The sequence below is a fragment of the Phyllostomus discolor genome, chromosome 3 (assembly GCF_004126475.2).
Source record: "Phyllostomus discolor isolate MPI-MPIP mPhyDis1 chromosome 3, mPhyDis1.pri.v3, whole genome shotgun sequence".
NCBI lineage: Eukaryota > Metazoa > Chordata > Mammalia > Chiroptera > Phyllostomidae > Phyllostomus > Phyllostomus discolor.
In genome coordinates, this window is record NC_040905.2 from 41,970,073 (window position 1) to 41,990,909 (window position 20,837).

Consider the following 20,837-nt stretch of genomic DNA (forward strand, 5'->3'; position numbering starts at 1 on the left):
CAAGGATCTTCTGGTGCTGTGTAAACATGACATCATTGGTGAAGCAAGCTCACTGCCCAGAAGTGGTAAAGAGCGATGGGGAAAAAACCGGTCAGGGCCCTCTCTGTCTTGTTCCCTGATCACAGAATGACCTCAGGTCCCCCCACAGCCCAGAGAGAACCCTGTTGGAATATTTCAGCACTTCCTTCACTGAGAGAGAATCTTCAAATGCAATGGGATTAGACACACCTGATATTCTCCCTTAGGTTCCTTTGCTTATTTCTGCCTTCAGCAAAATCCTTCGTGCCAGTCTAAATTAGCCCTCTTTTTCTTAAAGCTTATACCTTTATTGTTGGGTCCTGCCCTGCCTGGTCTCAGGAAGCTGTAACTCCCCAAGACTTAGGCTGAGTGAGAGACCTCCGAACCAGGAGCCACTAAAGAGACAAAACTTATTTCCCTGGCATGAACACTGCCTGTTCCATGCCAGCCACCAATGCTTGATCAGTTAGCCAATGATGGGTAAGATTTCCCCAGGAGGGAATCGCCTAAGACAGGCATGATCATGTGGAGGCCTCAGGGAAGGACTTGGGTGGCTGTGGAAACGAAGGGGTGATCGACATCAACCCCTGTCCCCTCAGCTTTGTCAAAGCCTAAGTCCTTGTTCTTAGTTGTGAGAAATCCAAGTCTCCTGGCTGCCTTTGTCTCCTCTGCCTGACTCAGGCCTTTGGAAATAACAGGGGCAGTGTAGTCCGGACCAGAGTCAGCGGACCCTGGGGGTAATCAGGCCTGGGACATAGAATATGCAAGATCCTGTGAGATCTGCTTGCTGGAGGATGCTATTGAATTAGAATATGAAGACACAGGCAGGAAATGAAAGTAGCCTTTTAGGTCCTGTAGTCTTTTTAAGTGATAAAACCCCAAACTCTGCCCAGAATTCCAGCAGAAGTTCTGTCAGCACCTTTGAAAGCTACCTATTCCTTTTAATCTTCCCTGCCAGACTGTAATCCACAAACTGCATCTATATTCTTAATAAAAGCCTACTCAGGCGGGGACTCAGGGCGCTCTCCACTAGAGAGAGTGGCCGTTTCGTCACTATTTCCCCACAAGACTTAGTTGTCCCCGTGTATGTTTTTCTCGTGTTTTGACAAGCATCCACAGCAGGGATGGATACTGCTGGCCAGTATCCTCCACACTTTATGAAATTTTGTAAGCCATTTCAAAATATTTTGAGAACTAATTTAAAAGGAAAGCATTAAACAGAACAAACTAATTTTCCATCAGCAGAACACTTGTTTAAACATAATCTTAACCATGAAATACAATGAAGTTGCTTAAAAGAATAATACAGTACTATATATATCAATATGGAAGGATCACTGTGGGAAGTTGGCTAGTGGTCCCCAGAAGGTATGTTTATATCCTACCCCCAGAACCTGTGAATGTGACCTTATTTGGAAAAAGGAGCTTTGCAGATATAATTAAGAATCTCAAGTGAGATCATCATAGGTTATCTGGGTAGACTCAAAACCCAATGACAAGTGTTTTTCTAAGAGACAGAAGAAGAGACAGACACAGAGAGAAGAAGAGGAAAAGGACAGAAGGACATGTGAAGATGGAGACACAGATTGGAATGATGCGGCCACAAGCCAAGGAATGTCTACAGCTACCAAAAGCTGGAAGAGGCAAGTGACAGATTTTCCCCCAGGGCCTCTGGAGGGAGTGCAGCCCAGCTGACACTTTGACTTTGGACGTCTGCCTTCCAGAGCTGTAGAGAATAAATTTCTGTTGTTTCAGTCACACAGTTTTTGGAAATTTATTGCAGTAGATCTAGGAAACTAAATACAACTCCAAGACAGATTTAAGACTAGAAAACCAAAAACAGAAATCAAGGTGAAAAACCTTATATACAGTATATAGTATAGTGTATGTGCTACTATTGGTACTGTTTTTAAAAAACCATGTACATGTTTTCATATGCATAGAACATGACCTAGGACATAAAAAACACTGGTAGCAGTGTTGTCTCTGGGGAGAGAGCTACTGGTGTTCTGCTCTAAATGGCATCCACTGGAGCTGGACACTCTGACAGGCAGAATAACGCCCTTCTCCCTGCTGCCCCCACCACAAAAAACAGCCACATCCTAACTGTGAATATGTTATGTTAAATGATCAGAGAGAATTAACATTGCAAGTGGAACTAAGGTTGCTAAGCAGTCAACCTTAAAATAGGAAGGTCATCTTGGACTATTCAGATGGGCCTAGAAATCACTAGGGTCTTTAAAAGTGAAAAGGAGAAATACCAGAACGTGATTGCAGTAAAAAGAAATGAAGTGCCACCCATACTATTGTGCAACATGGATAAATCTTGAAAGCTCTGTGCTACGTGAAAGAAGCCAGTCTATGCATGTCTTATTTATTATTGTATTCCAAAGCTTCAAACTGATAGATAAATTACTTTATGGCTTTTAATTTCTTCTCATAATCCCTACTTATATATTTATAGTTTCAGAGCAAACTGATATTGTTACGGGACAGCTTACTAATGAGAGTAAAAATTTTGCAAATGTATCATTAATAGTTTAGGAATCTACAAGCTAATGTCTAACAGATGACATAGACAGATAGATGCACATGCTCTCCTAACTCAGGATTCTTAAACTACAAAGGATGAATCTATTTCCTAATGTTGATAAACAATGGAGGGGAAAGGAGGCTGAGAGCAATGGGACTGCTTCTGGAGTTTCTGATCACATTGCAAGTACAGATGGATCCTCAGATACCACTGTGAAGGTGGACTCACTCCATGGCAGATCTGCTCACTGTCTTCACTTGGGTGCTATGGTCCTCTGTCCCAGTATACATATTTTAAGGAATACTTTATTTTAAATGTATCCAGCATAGCCCTGACCAGCTTGACTCACTTGCTTGGGCATCATCCCACAAAGCATGAGGTTGCCAGTTCAATTCTCGATCAGAGCATGTGCCTGGGTTGCAGGCCAGTCCCCAGTTAGGGGCACATGATATTGAAGAAATCCCTCTCTAAAAGGGAGTTACTCACATTTCTTGGAAGACAAGTACATTAAGGTAAAAGAATCAGAAGAAGGAAGGTGACATTGACATCCAAAATAATTTTCATATGACTTAACACATTCTGATAAGCATTATGAGCCACAACTTGGGAAAATTGAGAAGAGGTAACCAATCGATGTTTCTCTCCTTCTCTTTCCCCCTCCCTTCCTCTATCTCTAAACATAAACAAATACAGTCTTTAAAATAAAATGCATCCAGCATATATGAGTTAGTTGTAAAAACTAGAAATTAATTCAAGCAGACTAAACTTTCAAATATTCTGTGACTTTGAGCCAAGGAGTTAGTCACCAATAGCTATACCCCCAAAGCTCACTACCTTTAGATTTAAAGTTATATTTATATAGTTTTTATATTAAATTTGAAAGTATACTTCTTACATTACACATACCGTTTTGCTAGCAAGAAAACTCCAGCTTCTTACTGAGTCTATAAAGGCCTACTGGACTCACATGATCTGACTCTTGCCCTTCTCCCTGGCTTATTTCTTCCCTTCACCACCTCCCCCTGGACCTCCAGTCATACTGTCTTTGCTGATCCTTAAATACACCAGTATAAACCAAGTTTGTCCTCTCCTTGGGGTCTTTGCATTTGCTGTCCTGATGCCTGGAAAAATCTAACTTGTTAGATCTCAGTTCAAATGCATCCTCTTTACAGGGAGGTCTTCCATGGCAGCAGGTCAAAACAGTGCCCACTCACCTCATAGCAAGAGTTGCTACCACAACATTCTTGTTTAAAAAAAAAAAAAAGAAGAAGAGCACATGTCATTATCTGGACTCATCGTGTTCATTTATTTCATTGTTTATTACCTATTTCGCCTTTGGTTTCCATATAAGCAGGAAATTTATCTCTCTTACATCCCCAGAGCCAAGAAGACACATTGGAGCAAAAGAAGTAGAGATGTGGACTCAGTCAAGCACTGAGGAGGTCCTTCTAGCCATGCTGTCACCTATCCTTTCACAGAAACAAGCAAATGTTGCAGCTTCACCAGGCCACAGACTTGTTTTAGCAAAGGGTACCTTACTTGCAAGGAAACTGCTGTGTCACAAAAATGTTACAAGTGCCCTGGGGCTTAGAAACATCTGGACAGCTGAACAGGTCAGAGGCTCTTAGGCACAGAAAGCTCTCCGTGTACTGGGTAGGGGCATTGCTTTGGGTTGAGAAACTGTTCTTGGAAATCCTATACAGGGTCAAGACTCCACATGTTCACCAATTCCATTCAATTTCATAAAAATAAAGGTACTTATTAAAGAAGAAATCCCTCTCTAAAAGGGAGTTACTTACATTTCTTGGGAGACAAGTACATTAAAGTAAAAGAATCAGAAGGAGGAAGGTGACATTGACATCCAAAATAATTTTGATATGACTTAACACATTCTGATAAGCATTATGAGCCACAACTTGGGAAAATTGAGAAAGAAGGCTACACAGAACTAAATTCAAATCTCAGTTTCTCAGCTGGCCTTCTCATGAGGTCCTTGAATAGCAGCAATGAAGGGGTTCAGGAGAGGGCCCAGACAATTATACCACTGATCCCTTTGCTCTTCTTGATCCAGCCCAAACATATGCTAAGCAGGTAAGGATGAAAGGGTTCCATCACCATTAACTTACATCATCATTTTATTTAAGAAGCTTTGGGCTGAAACCCATCACCTCAATTTTTTGAAACCTCTGTGAAAACAACTTCACTGTTCATACTAGTTCATTCTTTATTATTTAGAATTCTGGTTTTAGCATCCTGTTCCAGTTTGTATTCCAGTTTTTTTAAGTTTCTATGTATGTTAGCATATCATTGCATTTGTTTCTCCTATAAATAACCTCAGACCCATTATGGAATAGACTTGAGTATGAAGAAATAATTATATGACTATTATACAATGGAACCTCAGTTCTTGGACTTAATTTGTTTTGCAAGGCTATTGGAGAAGCGATTTGTTTGAAAACCGAATCATACTCATGCTCATGCATTCTCTCCTTTGTCACGGGAGACATGTGTGACTGTTCACACAGGTTATCAGCATGAAAGAGTTGTTGGGTCAAGAACCAAAGTTTTGTTTAACAACCAAGCCATTTTTTTCTGTGGACAATTTTGTTGAGAACTGAATTGTTCAAGATGGGAGACATTCGAGAATTAAAGTTCGACTGTATATTCCTATGGTGGGTCACAAAAACAACCACAGGTTTTCATGTATCTTTATACCCATGGCCTTTCCCATAAGACTTCTCAACTCTTCCCAGAAAGGGAAGTTCTTTAAATCTGGGCAGGCTTCATGACTTGCTTTGGCCAGTAAGTTTTGGCAGAAATGATGGTGTGCCAGTTCTGAGCCTAAGCCTTGAGGCCTTGCATGTGTTTCTTCCTCCAGTACCCTTGAGATCTCCATGTGAATAATCCCAGGCTGGCTTGTTGGAGGATGAGAGACATGTGGACTTCTGATTCCATTGTCCCAGGCAACAGCCAGCCACACCCCAGAAGCCGAGACCCTTGGATGATCTGTCACTAACTCCAGATTCATAAGAGAGCCCAGCTAAAACCACAAGAACTCTCCAGATGAGCCCAGACTAAATAAGCTAAATGATTGTTTCCCTAAATAATTAAGAAAGTGAGAGTAGCCCGATACACCTAGATTCATAATAACCATGCATATATGCTAATACCTAAACAAGTGATTTACTTACATAACCTCAGCCTTTTTGAGTTGGATACTATCTTCACTTTATAGCTGATCCTGACAGAGGTTGAGTGACTTGCCTTTCCTCTTTTCCTACAGTAAAGCAGAACCATCTATTAGTCTGTCACTATAGGAAACGTTAGAGCTCCTGAGCCATAAGCTTTAAATTTTTACTATTTCACTTATGTATAAACCACTTCTCATTGGGCCTCCCATTAAGCAGACTAAAAAATGTAATGCTTGGAAAACTTACCTTGTTTCTTTTTCTTTTTTGCCATTGCTTTTAGAGAGAGAGGAAGGGAAAGAGAGAGAGAAACATCGACCAGCTCCCTCCTGCACATGCCCCAGCCAGGGGTCAAACCCACAACATGGGCATGTGCCCTGAATGGAAATCGAACCTGCAAATCCTACTCTACAGGATGAAATGACACTCCAACCAACTAAGCCACACTGGCAAGGCCTTGAAAAACTTTTTAAAAATAATTCTTTATATTTCTACTTTAAAGGTAACCTTAGAGCATTGAACGAAAGGAATAATGTCAAGTTATGCAGAAGAGCCAACTTATCATGGAAGGTTTTGCCCACCTCCTGATGGACTTTGACAAAGTACTGCGGAAGCCATGTTCCCTCTGAAAAATCCTGCCTATTCCTTGTTGCTTGAATATCCCTGGAAGTTACTCTGTAGATCACTCCGTGGAGAACCTTTGAGAATACAAATTGGAAATGTATGGAAATGATATGTCTTGAATACATCTTTGAAAATATGCAAATGAACATTGTGTTTTCCTGACTACAAAACTCAGCACGAAGTCATTGGCCAAATTCTATTTATTCTACTTGTCTTTGTTGACTAAGCATCCCTCCCTGATGGACAGACATAAATCAGGCTTCCAGTGTCAGAGTATAACAACTTCAGGAGGGATTGGGAGAAAAATAAATAAAGTAGTGTCCTTCCATGTTGGCTCTTCAATCCATAACCTAGAAGACTTGGGATCTCCTCTAGTAAGAGACACAGCTTAGGCATTCCAGGAGTTGGTGGAAGGTTATATTATGTAAGGATGAGGTTAGGTGAGAGATAAGAGAATGCTGCTCAATAATCACATCTGTGCTCTGCAGTGAAATACCAATTCATGAACTAAAATCAGTGATTGCAAAAAGTTTCCACTTGATATCCAAAGAAAACAAGGCACATTCAGTTTTTCTCACTCTCATCTTACCTCTAGCTTTGATTCTGCTTTTTATTGTTGTTCTTGATTGTTTTATAGACTTTATCAATTTCTTCCTTCCCCAAGGACTTGTGTGTATGTCTGAGTGTACACTTACAAGGACAATGGACTTTGGGGACAAGAGAGGCAGGGATGGATGTAGTCAGACAATGACAGGCAGATAGACTCATAAAGTCAAGGAAAACTAAAGCTGTTGATAGTAAAACCATATACAATCAGGTAACAGATTCAGTTTATTAGCCTTTGGAAGGTCTCAGAATTATAATGGGCCACATTAAATTTGACTGTCACAAATTTTCAGAAGAACCCTCTTTATACCTCAATTCCTACAATGACAGTTCTAATTCAGTTCATTAACAAATGGCTCCACAGCATCGGTCCTCTGCCAGTTAATACCCTCTATCATCTTTGCTTTCTCGTGTTGAATACAAATTCATGGTCTTCATTTATTGTGCCTTGGTTAGGAGAATAACCTTATGACATTTCACTAGTACTTAGTAGGATAAAAGTCTGCCAGCCTCCTCTGCAGAAAGGCTGACTGAATGAAATGAGGCTCAGGCTGGTTGAGTTCACCTGGAGTTGCTTCTGACCAACTGCAGGAGAGGGAGTGGGCCTGGAAGTTCAGGTGAGAGACGGTGCTGAAATGTGGACAAAGGGAAACACTACAATTTAGCCTTCTGGTTCCGAGTTTTACAAGCTTGTTATATGGTCTCTTGTTAAAGAAAAAAAACTCAGTGTTTTCCATGTTGAGAAATGTTTTATCATTTTACTTAAATAATTACAAAAATGAGCACTGAACATAGGTATACAACTTTAAAACTACTCTAAAGTCCCCAAAGTGTAAGTTGTAAAACTTTATAAAAATTTATAAATTCAAGTTAGTAAGAATAATTTAATGAAATAGATGAGCTTGTTTTCGCTGAAACTAAATCATCCAAGTTGGATTTTAAAAAGATGCATTTGCATGCTTAATGCCTCATTTTTACTTGATCCTTTAGTTTTTGACAGACTATTGAGTTATTGTCACTTTTGTTTTAAAAAAAAACAATTTAAGCCATCAATTTATTAGATTGATGAGCCATTTAAAACTGCCGACCCAAATGCAATACTGAAAAAAATTAAATTCCACTTAATAAAAAGTTTTCGTGTACTTTTATAACTGTCCACGCTGCCTGTTCATGAACTGCTCCATGCGTGCGAGCACAGGGATGGGAGCCTACTCGCTTGGGCGCCGGCGCATGATCACGGTGCTGACGGCTGTGACACGGGAGGTCTTTTAGGCTGCTATTTACTGAGAGTAGTTAACTCTTGGAAACATGAAAGCAAATTTAGACATGGAAATTGAGTAGTGGCACTCAATTATGAGGTAATTGTTCAACGTCCAGAGTTGCTTTTGTAGTAACATATGAGAAAACACAAAGCTAATGTTATCGCAAAAATCCTATGCCTTGAAGAACACACCCACGTTCGAAAAACATCTTCCTAGTTTATCGTTTTGCTTGGGACTACCTGACCTAGCAAGCAGATTTCCTATGTAAGTGCTTTTAATAAAATAACTTTTGGGGATTTAGAAATGTAGTGCAGAACTCACTACACAGAGAACTCACCCCTATGGTGGAACTGGGGAAGGATAAGATTTATAAAGGCGTTTGATCACTGAAGGCAATATTTTGTTAAAAAGTGCTTCTAATTAATATTTCCTTTTTTACCTTAAACTAAAAGAATTTAAATGTAATGACTTTTTAAAAACTTTTTTTACTTAATATATCTGAAAACCAACACTCAAAGGCTATTTTCAAGTTGGCACGTTTATCCGACCAAGTCACAGTCTGTTCCTTCATGGCATTTTAGTGTCTCTGGGGGAAAAACAAATCTTTCTTCTTTTACACAGAAATGAGAAAAAACAAAGTTAAGCAAAATATATATCCCCTTTAAAAAATTAACCTAAAAACCCAAAAGATTATTTTGAGTTCTGATAGTTGGTGACTATCATCCAAGGGATATGTTTGTCCATGGGAGTGGCTAAAATTGTTTTAATTAAGCACCTTATTTCATATAGTTTTCCATCAATTTCCCACAGGCAGGTAGATCACCAGCCTGTACATGTACCCCAAATACATACACATCCTCCCCACCCCTTGCTGTAACTCAAGTGTCATCATCTCCCTCAGTGCCTTTCTTCTCTGTAATGGAATATTCAGACTTGGTAGCCATGGGGTATTGTTTCCTAGCACTAAATTGAAACAATTCTGGCAACTGGGACCTCAGAGATTTCAGAGATTTCACCATCTGAGAGCCAGGCCACACTGTTTAAGGTCACTGACCAATTTACTGACTCAGAAGGTTATTGCAATCTTGGGAAAAACATTCCAGAGGAAGTCATCACTATTTACAGAAATATCTTAAAAATATCCTTAAAGTATTACTCTATTTGACTTAAAATAGAATTCTATTATGTATTGACCTATATAAATTTGCATATTTGTATGTGTATGTATGGGTGTGTGTGTGTATACACCTGGATAGGTAATGGTTTGCACTGTAGGACCAATCACTTGGTTTGTTTTTAGGAGCACATAGTCTTCATTCTACCAGGAGCCCGCTAAAATCCATTTTTAGAATAGATTCTTGTGGCAGAAGCTGCTAGTTGTCCTCATGCTCACTTTCTTTCCTAGTGCTACAAATCTTAGCCAGCACGTGATGGCTCTAAGTAAAAGCCATGTTACCCAGCCTCCCTTGAAGCTAAGTGTGGTCCTGTGAACAAGTTCAGGTCAATGAGAAGTAAGCAAAAATGCTAGAGCAGCTTCTAAGAACCATATAGAAGTCAGCCAACATATGCTCTTTGTCTTTCTTTTTTATCGCTTTACCTGCCCTGCTGCCTGGAAGCAGGTAACACCTTGGACCATGAACATGAGGTTGTGCTATGCAGGAAACAACCCAGTGAATGGTTTGCTAAGGATTTCCTGGAGCAGAGCCACCCTACCAGCCCTGCACTGCTTTCTTCTCTTCTTTTACATAAGAGAAATCCACTTGTGTTTCTTGAGTTCTTTCAGTTTTTAAAATTTTGGATTTTTATATCACTTGCCCACAACCTTTTACAGAATGCAATTTGGTATGAAGCAAATTGTTTAGTTCCCATATTACAGTACTGATATAGATGAAAGTACGATGATATATAAAAATGCAAAAAGGGGTATTAAATTACCACTCAACAATAAAGAATTCCTAACACACGCACATTAAGGCTAGGTCAGTCATTTAGAACAGAGAGAGGAACTGGGCTCCAAATCCAGTAGGATAGGGTGAGGGAAGGTCATCCACTTGCATGAATTCTTGAAGGTCAAGTGTCGAGTTGTTTACAGCTAAAAATGAGGTAATCCAGACCCATGGCCTCTCGGGAATAAACTTAGTGGTTGAAAGGCAAGACTGATGGAAGGGGCTTTGAGAAGGTATGTGGGCCAGGCTTACACCAGCCCAGCTCCCTTTCCCTGAAGCTGACTCAGCCCATTCTACTCCACCCTAACCTCTGACCTCCTGTACAGTCCCCACATGGAGGAAAGCCCTGGGCAACTGCACTCTTGTTCCTTTAATGCCCTAACTGCAAAAATAACCCCCAGCTGCTCAAGAGTGCTGGAGGGCACAGGGACAAGCCTGACCCCACAGTCAAAATCCTGAGAGGGAAGGGCAGCCCACTCAAGCAAGCATTGGATGCCTGAAGATTCTTCTTCCTTCTCCTAGTGTGGCAGCTGCAGCAGGAAAGGAGACCCAGCTAATGCTCCATCCCACATACAACTGGGTAAGCACATTGGAATTGCAGCAGAGGAGGTAGCCACTCCTGGCCACCCAGACCGCACTTGAGAGGAATGAGAATGACAAGGGCATAGAGGTGAAGAAGTCTAGGGGAAGCCCCCCACCCATGGGGAAGGGACAGCTGGTGTGACCTGGGTACAATAACAAGGAACGAAGCTGAAACTAAAGAAGTAGGAACTGGAGCCCAGCAAAGCGAAATAGATGTGGGAAGTCACGTGGCCCCTCAGGAGAAGCAGATGGGTGGGGGTTGGAGGGAGGGGAATTGGGGAAGGAAGGAGGGTCTAAGCAATTGTCTAGATAATACAGGCAAGATTAAAGTTCCACACTATTTCAAGGTAAAGGGAGTTTTTTATAGCAGTTGATTCAAGTCCCCGCTTCATCATTTTCTTAATAGGACTCAGACATAGTCCTCTCTGAAGGGATGACATACTTTTGTGCTCCAGTGCCTCTTTTTAATATGGGAGACTTTCCCATTTCAATTCTCTGGACACATGCTAAGAAGATAAATACTTCCTATGCAGACAACCCGTTACATTTCTCAGCCTGAGAGTCCCCCACTCATTAATTTGTGCACTGTTTCTGTGAAAGTGATCAGAGCTTCTCTGCCTGGTAGGCAGAACAGTAACCTAAAACAAGGGGGCGGAAATGCAAGGCCACACGGCCAAGTATTGGCGGGGTGCCCGACTCAGGCTGCCTGCATCAGCTTGATAAGTCCTCCAAAGCAGCGCACTATCATGGAAGAGTAAGGACTGGGGGGATGCTGATGATGCAAAATGCCGTTAACCTTGAGTCACCCAGCTTTATAGATTATTTAGTTTGAAACCTAGAGATTTGCTTTTCTTCTTTCTCCCTCCTCTCTCCTCCCCTTTCCCTTTAGTCAGCTCATAGCGTTCAAGCACCATACTACCTGGAAGCATTCTCTAGGATTTTCTCCAACAAATGTATTGAAAGGATTTTTCATTTAGTGCTGTACACTATTAGACCATTTCCTATTATTGGAATAATCTCTGCACACCACCCACTTCAAACTTCAGTTTTCTGAAATTAAGTCAAATATTTATTGAGTACTTATCATGCATCATGAGTGTAAGGAGATCAATTAGATACAATGGCTATCTTCAAGGAGCTCACGTTCTATTTGGGAAGGACACACACACACACACACACACACACAGTAATTGATTGCAATTCAGGAGATGCAATCAAGTCTTAGTTTATTATTATTTTTCCAAGTGAATGGACAAAAACCACTGTATTACTTAGATGAAGGAGGGACCTTCAGCCTAAGTTGCAGAGGAAGCTAAAGAACAAATAGAACTGTGATAGCCTAGTGTTATAGGTGAGTTTTTTTCTCCTCCAAATTTATATATTAAAGTTTTAAACTCCAGTACTTCAGAATGTGATCTTACTTGGAGATATGGTCATTATCGAAACTAATCAAGTTCAGATGAGATCATCAGTGTGGGCCCCAACCCAATAGGACTGATATTCTTATGAATGGGAAATTTGGAGATGGACACATACAGAGAAAAGACAATGGAAAGACATAGGGAGCAGACAGCCATCTACAAGCCAAGGAGAAAGGCCTGGAACAGGCCCTTCTCTCACAGTTCTCAGCCTGATGATGCCTTAATTTTGGACTTCACACCTCCAGCACTGTGAGACAGTAAGTTTCTAGTTGTTGATTTTTAAGCCACCTCGTCTGTGGTCCTTTCTTATAGCAGCCTATAAGTGATGCACTGGCAAGATCTAAGGAAGCACAGGAGAGTGAAGAAAGCCTTCCATGCCAATAAAACAGCACAAACAAAATAAGTCCATCAGAATGCCAAGTATAATCTGAAAAGTTCAATTTACCTAAAGCAAAATGTACATGTAGCAGACTAGAACATCCGTGGTCAGGTAAGGAGGCTTTGGATCTACGTGTACTGGGCTATATACATTCAGGAGTTTGGAATGTATTCTATAGGCAGAGGAAAACTTTGGTGGCATTTCATCAGTGGCTATGTGGTAACAGAAATGGTGTATTAGGAAGCTGGTGAACAAGACGGATTAGAGAAAGGTGTTTGGAAGAAGGATGCTCAATTATAAGAGTGGTTCTTAAACTTGGCTGCTAATCAGATGCACCTGGTGTGAGAGACCAACTGATGGTTCCCAAGGATACCCACGGTTTAGTCCTAGGAACCTGTGAATGTTACCTTAGGTGGCAAATGAGACTTTGTGGACATGTGCTTCATGGTCCTAATGTTGGGAGAGTATCCTGGACTATGTAGGTGGACCCTAAATGTAATCACAAGTGTCCTTGTGGGCAGGGGCAGAAGGAAATCTGACTGCCAGAAGTGAAAGGAGACATTGTGACATCTGAAACAGGGGGAGCAAAGGCCACAGATGTGACCTCTTGTGAAAACATGTGACAGCTTCTGGAAGATGGAAATGACAAAGAAACAGATTCTCCCCTAGAGCTTCCAGAGAGAGTGAAAGCACTTTAATCTCAGCTCTCGGAACCTCATTTCAAACTTCTGGCATCCAGAAATGTAGAAGAATAAAGCTGTGTTCTGTTAAGCCACTGAATGTATGGTAATTTGTTATAGCAGCCATGGAAAATTAATGCACCTGAGGAAGATTTATGAAAGTTTGATATGTGGGCTCCCTCCCAGGGCACTTGTGTCTGCCTGAAGGTGGAGTCCAGGCATCTGTAATATCTCCCAGGTGTGCTGCCAGGGTGAGGGCAAGAGAAAGCAGCATCCACTGGAGCAGGGACGTAGCTGTAGAGAGGAAGCATTTCAAACAATACTGTGAAGAACAAAACATTTGGAATTAGTGACTACTCAGCTACTTCATTTAGGGGAAAATGCAAGAGTCAAAAATGGATCAACTGTAGAACCTGTGTGGGGAGAGCACCCATGCCTTTCATATATTTTACAGGGGAAGATGGGCAGGTGAGCCGTGAAAGGGGTGGGGTGGGCCTGTTTTTCAGTGTCTGGATGGGGTTGTTCAGTGGGTAGTTGTACAGTGTGAGATGTGAACTGGGAGAAAGCAGGGTTGGAGATACTCTTTTGGAATCATCAGCAGAGATGGAAGTTGAAGCTTGTGACAGCTGTGCAGTCTCCAAGGGAGTTCTGAAATGAAAAAGAGAAAGTGAGAGAAAGAGAGAACGAAGAACAAGAGCAGGACCAGGGCTGTGCCATACAATTGTAAAGAGTGAGAATAAGGAGACCCAAAGTATGTTAGTCAGGGTTCCCTAGAGAAATAGAACCAACTGGATATAGATAGGTGACTGATAGATAGATAGAGATATACAGAGAGAGATTTACTATGAGGGACTGGCTGATGCAATTATGAATGATGAGAAGTCCTGTGATCTGCTGTCTGCTAGCTGGAGGCCCAGGGAAGCTGGTGGTGCCATACGAATCCAAGCCCGAGGTCTAAGGACCAAGGGAGCCAGTGGTATAAGTGCAAGACTGAAGGCCAGAGGACTAGGAGTGCCAACGCTGATCGCGGAAGAAAACGGTTATCCTGGCTCAAGCAGAGAGCACCCTTCCTCTACCTTTTTGTTCTACCCGGGCCCTCAACAGATTGGATGGGACCCACCAGCACTGGTAAGGATGCTCTTTGCGCAGCCTACTGATTCGAGTGCTAATCTGCTGGAAACACCCTCACAGACATATTTAGAAATAATGTTTTACCAGCTATCTGGGCACTCTCAGTCCAGTCAAGCTGACACACAAAATTAGCCATGACAAGATGGAATAATCAGGATGGCAGAAGTAGATGCATATTACAACATAAAAACCTAGTGTCTATGGGTTTGGGGGGAGGGGGTTGGAAGCATGCTCAGAAGAAGGAGGAGGAAGGCCACACAGTCACAAACTGCAGAGAGGGGAAAAAGAAGGATGACTAAGAACTGATGGCAGATTAGAGGCCATCAGTGATCTTTGAGAAAGCAGTTTCGATGGCATATAAGAGTCGGAGGCAGAAATCAGATTACTGGGCTATATAGGAGGGAGTGGGTGGGAGATGTGTAAGCAGCAGTAGAAGCAAGCCTTGAGGGGCTCCAGCAATGAAAGCAAGCTGAGAAATGGAGAGACGGTCTGGCAAACTAGAGAGCCATAATGTAGCACAATGGGCCTTAGGGTCAGCCAGACCTGACCCACCCCCAGCTTCTCCACTGCCTAAAATTTGCATAAACCAATTGTTTAACTTTGCATAGACTCACCTCATTTTTAAAATAGTGATAATACCTACGCCAAAGAGGTATGAAGATGAAATGAAATAAAACAGGTAAATTGCCTAGTTTAAGTGTTTTGCACATAAGTGCCAAAAATTGATCTAGGATTCAGGCAGAGATGTAAACGAGCTGTGGAATCCTGACTTTCCTATAAATAGAATTGCCAGGTAAAATGTAGGACTTAATGGTTAAATTTTAATTTCAAAGTAGAATTTTTAGTATAACTATGTCGTAGACATTGTATGGGCCATACTTATATTAAAAAATATCTGTTGCTTATGTTCGTTTCCTATTGCTGCTGTAGCAAATTATCACAAACTTAGTGGGTTAAAATTTATTACTTTATTGATGGAGACGTCAGAAGTCTGACATGGCGTCAACAGGGCTACATGCCTGCTCTAGAGGACAATCCATATTCTCACCTTTTCAGCTCCTGAGGTCATCCACATTCCTTGGCGTGTGGCCTTCTTTCTCCATCTTCCAAGGCAGTAAAGTGGCCCCTTCTTTGAGCCTTCCTCCTTAGTCACACCTCCCTCTGCAGTTGGCAAAAGGTGTCCCCTGTTAAGGGCTCATTTGATTAGATTGGGTCCAGCTGGATGACCCTAGAGGCAGTCCTCATTTCCAGACGCACATGCCTAATCACACCTGAAAGTCCTTTTTACCATGGAAAGTAACACATTACAGTTCCAGGGATTAGGAGATGAACATCTCCTGTGGGACATCAGTCTGCTTATTGCCTTGTGTCTCCAAAATTCAAACGGAACTAGGTGTCCTGTTGTTGTTTGCTAAACCTGGTGACTATGACCCTACCTTTAAAACTTTCTTTGATTAATTGGAAGGAAAAATGCTAATTTCCCCTGCTCCTAGAATCTTGACTACACCTTTTACTATTTCTTTTTCCTATACTTTGCATATGCATCTCCCTCCATCCATGCTGTTATATAAAATTTTATAGAAGAGATATGTAGTTGTTTGTGAAAGAAGGAAAGGAAGGAAGGAAGGAAGGAAGGATGGAAGAAAGGAAGGAAGGAAGGAAGCTAAAGAAAAGGGGAAGGAGGAGAAGTAAAGATAAGTTTTACTCATTCTTGACTTACATTATAAAATGAGATTTAGACTTACATAATAAGAATTAGTAAGGAAAAACAGAAACCATTCTAGGTATTTCAGGTAGGAAAGGAATGCAATACAATCAACTGATTGCACACAAAACTCCCGGAAGGGCTAGAGGAGGGAAGGTCAGGGAAAACCACAAACTTTCAAGTTTGCTGCTAGCTTTACAGAGCAGACAATTTCAGGGGCTCCAGGAAACTGCCGGTTGTGCTCTCATCTGCTGCCGGCACTGAGGTGGCTGATTCACCGGGAAGTGTCTGGGATCCCATACAAACTCTGATGGCTGCTGAAACACACATCTGCCCAGTTCTGACAGAGGAGCCATAAGGTGGCTTTCCCTTCTCCCTTCCAAATCTCACGCAAGTACCTCTCGGTGGTCAGCAAGACTTGAAACTGTGCTGGCAAGGGATGCTGGGAAATGTAGTCCCCAGGCTTCCAGCCCTAACAATAAGAAGGAAGCACAGAACAGACTAGGCCGCTAAAGGAAGAAACTACCCCAAAGGATTGAAGGGAGAAAACTTTTGACAAAAGAAAAGCAAAATAATCACCAGTGCTTAGGTGCATGGTTATTATAAAATACCAAAATCCATGAAGTGTTCTGTACCCATCTGCAACTTTTTTCTCTTAAAACAATACTCCGTTAATTTGCTGCGCTGTCTCAGGTCTTCAGCGCTTTTCCTAGCCCTGGGATTTCACTAACTACTTCCTCTCAGCCATCAGAAATTTGTTTTTCCTGTCTGGGGTGGCAACATGCAAAAAGAGCAGTCTTGGTAAAGATGTTTGATTCCAGGGCTAATGTGTGAACTTTAAGTGGAATAAACTACACTCTAAAACATGGTGACTTAAAACAATAATTCTTTTTTTACCCCCACAGTTCTGTCTGTTTGGAATTCAGGGAGGACTCAGCGGGGCTGCTCCGCTCTCTGCGTTGTCCGCTGGGTCACTCAGCTTCAGTCAGTTGGTGGCTGGCAGGGCTAGAAAATGCAAAGGGGCTGCACACAGCCTCTCTGTATGGCTTTGCTCTGCTCAGGTGGCTAACTTCAGCTTCCCCCATCTCCATCTTAGGGAGCCCGTCTCTGTGTATTGCGGCTGGCTTCCCAGAGGGAGAAAGCGGAACCTGCCAGTTCTCTAATGGCTTGGGCGTGCAAGTCCCAGAACGTCACTTCTGCCATTTTCTCTCGGCCAAGGAAAGTCACAAAGCCAGCCCTGACTCCAGTGGAGGAGAAGTCGGCTGTACCTCTGGAAGGGCAGAGCAGCATGTGCCTACAGAGAAGGAAGGAATTACTCAGTGGCCTTCTTTGAACACTGACTGGATTCTATTTGCCCAGCTACTAATTTTAATGCTTATTCTAACCTCACTTTAGAATTTGGAACATGCTGTTTTTTAACTTAACTTTTATCTTTATTCTTATTCATCAGTGGCTTCCTTACATTTTTTGTTGATGTAGACTATTAATAATAAATGCTTAATCAAGCATTTCATATATATACATACATATATGAACATATATGCATATGTAGTATATTAATGTACTACTGATGATCCACTGTTAAATATCAGTGATGGTTAATGCCTGTTTATTTTTAATAAGCAGAAACATAAACAGAAGATCAATTTTATGGTGCCTTTTTATACTCCCTACCTAAGCTCCTTCTGCCTACCCATAAGGTGAGACTGAGACCTTGCTCCCCACATTTGATCCTCTCCTGTTGCTTGGATACATCAAACATTTAATAGAGTTTGGCTTTGGTACGCATTTTACAGCTCATATCTAAGAAATATTCATCATATTCTCAACCATAAGCACTGTGAATGCTTAAGGCTTATTGTTGCATAAAGCAGATTCGCTCTTCTTTTCTGAATGTTTACACCCCCAACACTTACATAGACATATACACAGGTACTCGGGTACCCTCACCCCTCTTCAAAAAAAGCGATTTGGGAATTGAACACTGATTGGTATTATTTGTATTCTCCCACAAAGTGAAAGCCTGAGAATAATCTAAGCTTTTAGGAGGCAGGTGTGGCCTTTCCATCTTTGTGTGTCCTGAGTTCTAACATCGGGGCTAGCAAATAAGGGGTGCTTAATAACTGTTTGCTATACTTAAGATCGGCCCCTTATGTTTAACTATCCTACTGGAAATATACAATTTGCTTTGTAAGTACTTATCAAGAAATACCGAGACACACAAATAGGTGCTTTTTATAATATTGCAAAAATAAAACTCAAATCATTACATAAAATATCAGATGGGAGATGAAGCAGAAAAAAATACACCAGATATCACACTTACAAGTGCTCTACCCTTTTAGTTATGAGTACAAGTTCATTTCCTTCTAATCCTTTTTTCTTAAATGTGTGTTGGGGTGAGGAAACAGAAGGGGGACTGGAGGCAGTGAGCAGGGAGGAGGGGTTTCCAGTGATCGTTGTGATCTGCAGCGCATACCCTGGCCATGCTGATCTCCTGCATGCCTCCTCAGACAAGAAGATGGAGAAGGCAGCCAGCTTCCTTTTTAATCAAACATGAAGCTGCCGTGTGCATAGCCCTGATGTCCAGGCTGCTAAAGGCTCTGATAGCTTAGGCAGAAGCAAGGGAGAAGCTGATAAGGGGGGCTGGAGCCCAGGGAAGCCTGTGAGCTGCCCAGGGCCTCCCCTGGGGAAGTTCTTCTGCTTCTGGCTGCCAGATGTGATGTATACCTTAGGGGGTGGGACTGAGGCCTGGGGGTGGCAAGCTCTCCCTTTCTCTGCCTGTCTAATTGAACATGTTTCTGTCTGGCTGCCCTCAGCTTCAAAAGGGAGACTGAAGTGCTTGCCTATATGACAGAGTCCTATTTCGAAAGCATTGGAGGCAGTGCTGAGAAGCAAGAAATATGCACAGGGGTGTGTGTAGGTGGGGGATTGGAAGGCAACCTGGGCTCTGACTGAATGCCGTTTGTTCCTTTCATTTTCAGTTGCTGTTCTTATTGTTTTTTACCAAGATATTTTCCTCCCCCAAATGCAAAAGCCAGAGCTATAGGGCCCATCAATCTCTGGCCCTTCATATAAACAAACTCTGGACTGAACCCTGGCTCAGAGGTGCTGACAGCTCACCTCCTGGATCCCTTCCAGCCGCAGGCAGGGGAGGGAAGCCTGCTCTGAGGCAGCAGCTTCTGGGGGTTCTGCTCTTTGGCACAAGATAGTTACCCTGATGGAGACTGGAGAAAAAAAACCAAAGATATTGCTAAGCAGATTTCAAGCCTGCCTATCAGTTGTTTACAGGGAAGCCATTCCTTTTAGATTTTCCAGGGTCCGTGTTCCCTAAGTCAGGCCCTGCACCTAGACTCTGGGCCTCAGCCCTGCCTGTGCAAAATGAAAAGGCTGGGCTGGAGGGTCTCCAGCACCCCCTGTGGCTCTCACTTCCTCAGATCTCGTGACCTCTGAATGATCAGGGGTGATGAAAACCAAGAGGCCTAGAAAATCCAGAAGAACAGAAGCCTCCAGATATATTTTGTCACCTTGAATATCATTCCTTGAATTAGAATGTGCATGGGCTAACTCATGAAGCTGCACAATACAGATCTGGCTCAGAAGGTTTCCCCTTTTCTCCACCTCACCCCCAAAAATCCTGGAAATGCCTCTGCTCACCTTTTCAAGGGACTATAACTGACCCCACATGCTGCTTGTCTTTCTAGTTTCTCTGTCTAGTCAGCCCTTTCTCTCTAGGAGAGGGGTGACACTTGGTTTAAAAGCCCTTTCTATGTGGATGTTATGCAGTTCTTCCCTGAATCCCTATTTTTTATTTTAATGATTGCACACATATTTAACAATACAGTTTTACACAGAATGCTAAGAGTACTTTTTTTCACATTTTACAGAAGGACTTGAAACATATGGACTTTCTATTAATATTCATACCATAGCACAATCAACTCTACCTCCTGAATAGTGGCAGTACAATTTGTTTAGAGTTTAAAAGCTTATTGGCACTAATGAGGGGAGGAAAAAGAGTAAGTTTATTTTATATAACTGAATGAAAAATCAATTTACAAAGTAGTAAATAAAATGTAATGTGGTCTCCCCTGTGCCCTGAGGAAAGTGGTGCCTGATTTGCATGTCCAAATAACCTTCTCTTCGCAACTTCTGTGACTGCAGAAGTTATTTCAAAATTTAGCTAAAAATATTGCTGACCAGTTTTATTTGGATTTCATGTCAAGAATTTTTTTTTCACAGTTCTGTTTTGTTGAGGCTTTGGAAAGGTCCACGAATATTCAGAATATGAAGTAGATCTTAAAAACAAAACCCTCAAGAATGCTAAAATTTTTTCTGGAAAATACTAAACAAGGGGACTTTGATGTTTATTATTTAAACAAGGTGAACTGAAATGTTTGTAATTCTACTTTAAATTGAAAAAGTACAGATCCTCAGATGATGTGATACTATATAGAAAGAACCCTAAAGAGTCTACCAAAAAAATACTAGAACTAATTAATTCAGTAAAGTAGCAGGATACAAAATTAATATTCAGAAATTGGTTGCATTGTTTTATACCAGTAATGAACTATCAGTGAGGGAAATTAAGAAAACAATCCCATTTAAAATGTCATCAAAAAGAATGAAATACCTAGGAATAAATTTAACCGAGGATGTAAAACACCTTTACTAAGAAAACTCTAAGACAATGAAGAAAGAAATTGAAGAAGATACAAATAAATGGAAGGCTATATACCATGCTCAGAGAAGGAAGTATTAA